This window comes from Artibeus jamaicensis, unplaced genomic scaffold, assembly GCF_021234435.1.
Source record: "Artibeus jamaicensis isolate MK-2021 breed Jamaican fruit bat unplaced genomic scaffold, CSHL_Jam_final contig_1253, whole genome shotgun sequence".
NCBI lineage: Eukaryota > Metazoa > Chordata > Mammalia > Chiroptera > Phyllostomidae > Artibeus > Artibeus jamaicensis.
Genome location: NW_026521244.1, coordinates 14,829 through 22,129, shown reverse-complemented (window position 1 = coordinate 22,129; position 7,301 = coordinate 14,829). Strand labels below are relative to the sequence as shown.

General features: G+C 48.3%; 1 long non-coding RNA gene across 1 annotated transcript; it reads right to left on the bottom strand.

The window, feature by feature from the left end:
- Positions 1 to 229: 229 nt before the first annotated feature.
- On the bottom strand, positions 230 to 5,693 carry LOC128627627 (uncharacterized). The gene is made up of 2 exons (XR_008391879.1): positions 5,165 to 5,693; positions 230 to 399 (listed from the first exon to the last, which is right to left on the bottom strand). It is a non-coding gene; the product is annotated as an uncharacterized LOC128627627 (long non-coding RNA).
- Positions 5,694 to 7,301: the final 1,608 nt, after the last annotated feature.

Genomic DNA, 7,301 nt, shown 5'->3' with positions numbered 1-7,301 from the left:
TGCTCTATTCGTCTCTCTCTCCTGGGGAGTGGTAAGTATACCTTAATATCTCTTGGATACCTCGAACCTTGGATCTCATCCCAAATCTTTTCTGGGGCTCCCCGTGGATGCACTCTGTATCAATATTCTTCCTTTTAGATTTATACCTACTTCATAATTATATAAAGGAAAAGGGACGGAGGTCTCATCTTCTTGTAACTTCTTCCAAGCTGGAAATGGACGCTGTCTCATTTACCCTTGGGTTGGGGTGCCCTGAAGGGGAGCAGCACGGAGGGAGTCTTTCCTGTAAGGGGAAAGACCTCACAGGGTCCTGGTCAGTTGGCTGTCACCCGGACATCGCAGGCTTGGTGTCCAGAAGCTGGCATTACTGGACCGCTGTCATTCTGGTCAGGTCATATTCTGGAGGTGACAGATTAGGCAAGAAATTGGAAGCACAATTTAATTATAACTATTAATAGACAATGGCAGGCACTTCAGTAATGATTAGGAGTTCCCTCCTTTCAGGTTTCTGAGCCCTTTCTGTCCAACTATCAAGACAGAAAAGAGAAAATTAGTTCTAAAGTGAAGCCCACAAACCGCCCCAGTCTTTTACTAACCCAACTACTTAGTTCAGCCAAACCATTGAGACTTAGTGGGGCAATGATGGAGATGGGCTCCTTAAGTGAGGCCTATCTTGCAACTAATCTCTCATAGGCATAGGCAAGTCATAGGCATACGCCCTATGAAAACAGAAGAACACATAGGTTAATTGGCATAACTATCCCCAAACCAGTCTCTGCGCTTGTAAGACTGTCTTTTGGGAAGACATTCTATTGCAAGGTCCTTCCTACAATGACATTTAACAGTGGCAATTTGACAAGGTCCTTTGCACCTGTAAATTGTACATCTTTGGTAATATCACAAACCTGGTTTCAACTTTCAAATGAGAGCAAATTTTCAAGACAGTTAGTTGTACCATTCTGATGTCCAATGCTGAGCACTGTGATTTTCCTTGAACTATAATTTTTCTCCTTAAGATCACCCTCACTGTTATTTACAGGGACTACTTTGGGTCCCGCTTTTGATTTTTGACTGTTTGTTTGCATAAACACACCAAGAGCAGCCTGGATTATTTGTGATCCTTAAGTCTGCTTTGCTGGAACTCACACACTCACCCAGGGAACTCTTAGATTGACTTTTCAATCTGCCTCTCAGGGCATAGCAGCGCCACACATCTGGCCTCGCCTGTACCAGTTGTTTCACTCAAATCCTTGAGCGTCCATTGTGCTTACAGGTTCCTTTTTAGCCATCTTTCAGGAAAGCAACCTTCATTCCTCCCCTGGAAAGACTGGCACGAACCACACAACTAACCAAAGTACCAGGCTTTTCTTGTGGGCTTTCACTAGCTTCACAGGTCAATCCTAGTTCCTCTGAGCTTTCTGGTAATGACCAGAACCCATATGCCTCCTTCAGGCGTGATGTTCCAGTCAAAGTCCTGGTTAACAAAACTACTATTAAAGACTGGTCTTATTGGTTTTATGCAAAGAAACCTTATGTCATCACTCGTTCCTTTAGAATGCCAATTTCTGAAGGGTTTAGGTAGGGAGAAAAATATAAAGCATAATGGAAAATCTTTTCCCTTCTGATATCCATTAAGATTGTATTTCTATGCTTTATATCTTCCATTACTAACTTTATATAATTCCTTTCCAAAACTTTTGCAAACTTCTACAATCTTTTATACACCTCTTCATTTCTATATCTTATATTTTCTTTTGTTCACTTTTTTTACAGAGTATGAAGATTCAACCTTTCTTGGAATCTTCAATTTCTTTTTCAGAGCAGATACAGAGCAATATTCAAAACAGTGTTCCGAAACAATACAGGTAGAGACATTCTCTTGCACTAATGCTTCCACTGGTGCCTCGCAGAGACATGCTCCTTCAGGCCAGGGAGACTTCTCTCGGCAGAGACATGCTGCTTTGCCCTCAGGCTGAAGCACTCGTCAGCCCCATATGACCCTTCCTGGGTCCCGGGTGGCAAAGGCATTCTTCCCAACTGGCTATAGTGACCTTCTGGTCTTCAGGTGACTTCAATAGGTTCAGGTTTCTAATCAGAAACAGAACTGCACATGTGGAAATTTGCTTTTCCCATGAAATTAGAAAACAAGTAGTTGAGGTTTCTTTTACTCCAGGTTTAAAACTTTTATATCCTCTGTACATATTTCTGCTCATTTAGATTTAACTATCACTTTCTTTTAATCTTGGTTCCTTTCCCACACTGGGAAAGGCTGTAGTTAAACTCACTGCTTAAACTCAGTATGCGGCAGCTAAAAATCTCTAGTACTTCAGGTATCTTCTACTAAAAGTCTCTAGATTTGCAGGCACATTTTTTTAACCTTTCTGAAGCCTAGACCTTGCAACTACCATACCCTATAAATCAGGTGGTCACTCTTGGATCTCAGTTCATGACTTTCAAAACTAAAGCTATTCCTATCAGAATCAGTTACACAGAGAACCTGACTGCTGCAGCTAGAAACGTTTTGTACCCCAGAATGGCTGACCTTCGGAGCCGGCCGGCCCCCCGGAGGGAACCCCGAACCTATCCATAACCAGGGCAGTCCATGCCAAAGTCATGGGAAGCCAGGACACCCAGGTCAGCTCTCCTACATAGATAGATGACAGGAATTAGCACAGAGCATGCCCCAGTGGCCGAGCCAGTGTGCAGGGGCGCAGGGACAACCGAGGGGCACCAGAGAGAAGGGGCAAACGAGGTCCCAAGCCTGCTCTCAATCCAGAGGCAGCCCATCCGCCGTCCCAGCGGCTCTATCTAAGCTTCCCACACACTAGGACCCCTCGGACTCTTATCATATGAATGAAAGCACTCTTAGCAGACTTCACAGGTTCATTAGCAAGCCTTTGTGACGCCAAATTTTTCCTAACTCTAGCAAGGCACGGGAGTTGCACCTCTCCCCAGTAGGCATTCAGGCCTAAGGAGATCGAAGTCAGAAAGCGCTTCTCCCAGAATATACGGGGACTCAGGGCTTTGTCACCGACTTCTGACTAAGCTCTGGGGGGCAGGGAGAGAAACCCAAGGCAGTGCCTGCCACCAGGGAGTCTCGCACTCCAGAGGTCGTCTCTCGCCCCCAGACCCTAAGGGCAGCGGTACGATTCTAAAATCAGGCAGAGCGGTCAGCAATATCTCTCTACTCTTGTTTATAAAATCAAATTAAAATAGGCCTGTGAAATCTGCTATTTGCTATTCTCGAATGCAATTACAAGGAACAATTTCTATATACATTATAGAGCACAAACAGGAATTAATTAAGGCATTTCTGGGTTGTTATAACTCAAATTCTTAAATCTAGTCAGTTGAAAAATCATATAAACACATGGGATACATAAAAGTAACAGGTTTGGTTACATTTCAATTTTAGAAGAATTAGCACAGACTTTACAAAGTTACTTTCAGCATGAAGAATCTGAAAACACTCTTGCTTGTTTGCAGCATTAATTTAGTCTCTTTAAAAGTCTCTCTTAGGTGACCACTCCAGGGGGCGCTGGTTGGAATTCCACACAGCTTGGAGAAATCTGGAGCTAAAGGTCATTCAGAAAGGCAAACAGCACACTCCCCTCTCCGAGCTAAGAGTTAAAATGGCCAATAAATCACTCTCGGGGGGAAAGGCTCAAGACTCTTTTAAAGTATGATGAGCTCGTCTCACAATTGCCAGACCAGTCGAATTACAAGGTCCTCACTGGCAAACATTTCAGAACTTAAAATTCCTCACGCCTCAAGCTGCTGCAGCAGAAAACTCACTTCAGTGCCTGCCATCAGCCCCGCCCACTGGCTGAAACCCTACCCGTTGCTAGGAAACAGCCAGCGGGGGCGGGCCGCCCTAGTCAGCCTTCCAAATCTCCCCCGCAGTAGCCTGGGGGGAAGGGCTGCCGCCAGCCACCAAAGTCAGCACGGAGGGGAGGGGGACAGTATCCAGAAAATCAGGGCGGGCAGGGGGGTCTCCGGGGCTGGGGAGGGGGAAGCGATTGCTCGCAGGAGCGACCCAGCACCTTGGCAATCCCGTCTGTCCCGAGGAGACAGCCTCCCGCCCCCGCCCCGCCACCTGGGGTGCCGATAAGGGGAAGAGGGGAGGGTGCGAGGATGCGAGAAGTGTGCGCGCTTTTCCAATCAGCGAGCGAGGGTCCCAGCATTGCCGACTGGGAGAACTCTGGGGGCAAAATACTCATCTCGTCAATACCAGCGCGGCCTCCGTGCTGCTTTGTTTCAACCAGTCAGATTCCTCGGCACTGGCGCCCGCGGACCCAGCTGGCGCGCGCACGGGCGCCGGCCGTCGGTCACCGGTCGCGGGACAGGGTGGCTCTCCCGCGGGCCGGGCGGGGGCGTCAGCGGCCAGCGGGGGGGCGGAGGCTGGTAGTCCGCCGCAGCGCGCGCATCCGGCGCTGCGCGCTAGCGCTCCGAGCCGTTTGGGCCGGCGCGCAGCAAGGTGGGGACCGAAACCCGCCCTCCTGGGCCTCGCATGCTGCCATCAGTGGTGGAGAGGCCCGCTCGCGGCCGGCGCTGTCGGTTGGTCGGCCGGGCCCCTCTTTGATGCCTGTAAAACTTTTGCCTATTGGGTGGGGGTGCGGAGGGCGCCATTTTGTTGCAGGGCTCACCGCCGTCTTGCAGCACAATCCCTCCGCCTGTAAGACCTTTGGAAGCTCAGAAACCAGTCATAGTTTTAAAATCACAAATTAGACATAGAAACACAAACACTGAAACACATCCGTAACAAACAAAGACTTCACAGACACTGTTTCTCCTCTCACACAGGCGAACCGCGGTTCTCACACAACTTCAGCTCTTTCACTCATTCAGGGGGGCGCAGGCGCTGCGCAGGCGCTTTTCGGTTAGAGCGAGGAAATCGTAAGTGATCTCCTGCCGTAACCTAAACAGACGGGGGGGGGCACTCCAGTTCTCCCCCCCCATTACCAGAATAGAGCACAAAACTCTACCAGACGGGGACTGCAGTTCCCCTACCAGACGGGAGCGTAAAGCTCCGACCCCATGAGGGCGTCCCCCAGTTCTTGGGGTCCCCTGGGCAGAATACCGGTAGCGTCCCACCTACTGCCTCAGGGCTCCGATGGCCGCGACCTTCCCAGATAGAGATCTCTCACAGATACCAGATACTTACCGGGCCGGCATACAGATGGGTTCTCCGAGGGCACGTGCGTATCTCGCTGGGGCCTCCAAATGTTGTAGGCAACAGATGAGTCAATGCACGCTCTCGGAGATGAAGATAGGTTTCAAAGATCTCTAATTTTATTGATTACAAAATAATAGTCTAATTATAAATTTGGTGGCCAAGCTTTACCTGCGCAGGGGCGAACTCTCGGGGTGTCCAGAGACACGGTGCCCAAAAGGGCTGCAGATGAGAGTCGCGCCTGGCTCACAGACTACGGGGGTTTTTATAGGGCAGAGCAAGCGAATGCGGGGTTACAGAAGCAGATGTGGCAGTTAGCTATTAGCCAGGTTGCTAAGTTAAAAAAACGGCGAAAGTCTCTAATTGGTGCTGGGGTCTTATCTGGCGGGCCTTGGTCAGTTACCTTATTTGGCTAGGAATTTTAACCCAGCCGTTCCCTGACATTTATTTATTACCCAGTCTCAGGAACTGCAGATGCCTAACGGCTGTTTGTATGCTTCTACTACTAATGGCTATTACAATTCCCAAATGAGGTCATGGTCTCAGCACCTCGACAGAGGCATTTTAAGGGACAATTTTCAAGTACTAACAACCATCTAAGTTAAAGTTTTAAAACTACTCCGTTTTTCTTTTCTCCTATAGGCCTCATTAAAATTTTCAAAAATTATGTTACTTAAGTAAAATGGATACTCTTTTCTCTTAGTGAAAATGAATTTGCTTCAAGTAAAAATAAGTTTCCCTTGTGTCTCAAGAGCAACTTCCTGTGGATGATCAAAAACCCTTTTCTTCCTTTATTTGTATTTACAATTTTGAATTTAAGGTATTTCCCAAAAGTTTGAAAAATGTGGGGTTTTTTTTTTACAGCGAGATGAAAACCGCAGCTTTGACGGGTTCGCCCTGGAGCTGTGTACGCTGTGACAGTCTACAACTCTGGGGCTGGTTTCGCCCTGGACTCCGAGTGGAATCATGGCCGAGGAGGCAGACACAGCACAAACTCTCCATCGAGGAAGGTGACTCATGACACCGTCTCATTAATGGTGGTTTTTGGGGACTCGTCTGTGTTCCCCACACACACAGCTCCTTTCGGAAAGGCCGAGACATGGAAAGCGTGGGCTGTTCTGTCTGCTAAAGTAGAGAAAGGGAAGGAATTCCTCACTGAGGCCGAAGTCCGCTGCCAACCGGTCAAAACAGGGGCTTCTCGGCCCTGGTGGGAGGGGCCAGGGTTAATTCCCATCCCTCCACGGCACCTTCCCCAGACCGTCTAAGTGGGGCATCCCTTGTCTCACACATCAGGTTCTCAGTAAATACTAATGCCTGCAGTTAACTTCCTACATCTTTATACTTTCATGCTACATAGAAAACTATTCTTGGTGTATATCTTTGACCAAATGCTGTAAAAATTATATCCACGAAGAGCTTTAAGTTATGTGAATGAACACTAAGGTAATGCTAAATGAGGGAAGAATGCTTACAATTGTACTGAAGGTGTACCCATGTAAGAACACTGAATTTTATTCTATAAGGAAGTCTGGTACGTGATGTCTCAAACAGCAGCATCTATGAAATTATTAACAGTGATTGACTCTAGACTGTGGTCTAGAAATGTTTCAGTCTTCACAGTTTTATTTCCTTGCCAGCTATCTGCCACACACCGTGTTCCATGGGCTGCATCCTTTGGTAAAGAGCTCAGGTGCTCTTCTGAAGGATGGAGCAGAACAGCGGGGAAGGGGAGAAAGGGCGGGGCCAGGCCATGCTGCAGGTGCCTGGGCATCTACGTCTGCGCCCAGGACGGGGCTACACCGAAGACGCAGGAGATGTGACTCCGTCCCTCTGAGCCAGGGCTCTAGCACCTTCCGCCCCCCGTGGCCCCCCTGCCGTGGGACCTGGGCCCTCCTCCAGTGAAGGAGCAAGAGCTGAGTCTCCCTGGCTCCTCCACATTGCCAACTTGAGCCTTCAAAAATGTCCACAAAAATGTAAACTTTGAAAACAAAAGCATTCCCGGAAATAGTAATTCCTCCTTTAAACTTGTTACTTTGTAGAGTGTAGGTGTGAGAGAGTGTGTGTGCGAGAGAGTGTGTGTGCACAGCGCACCCACCGTGCACAGCTGTGGCTGCCCAGCTTGATTCTG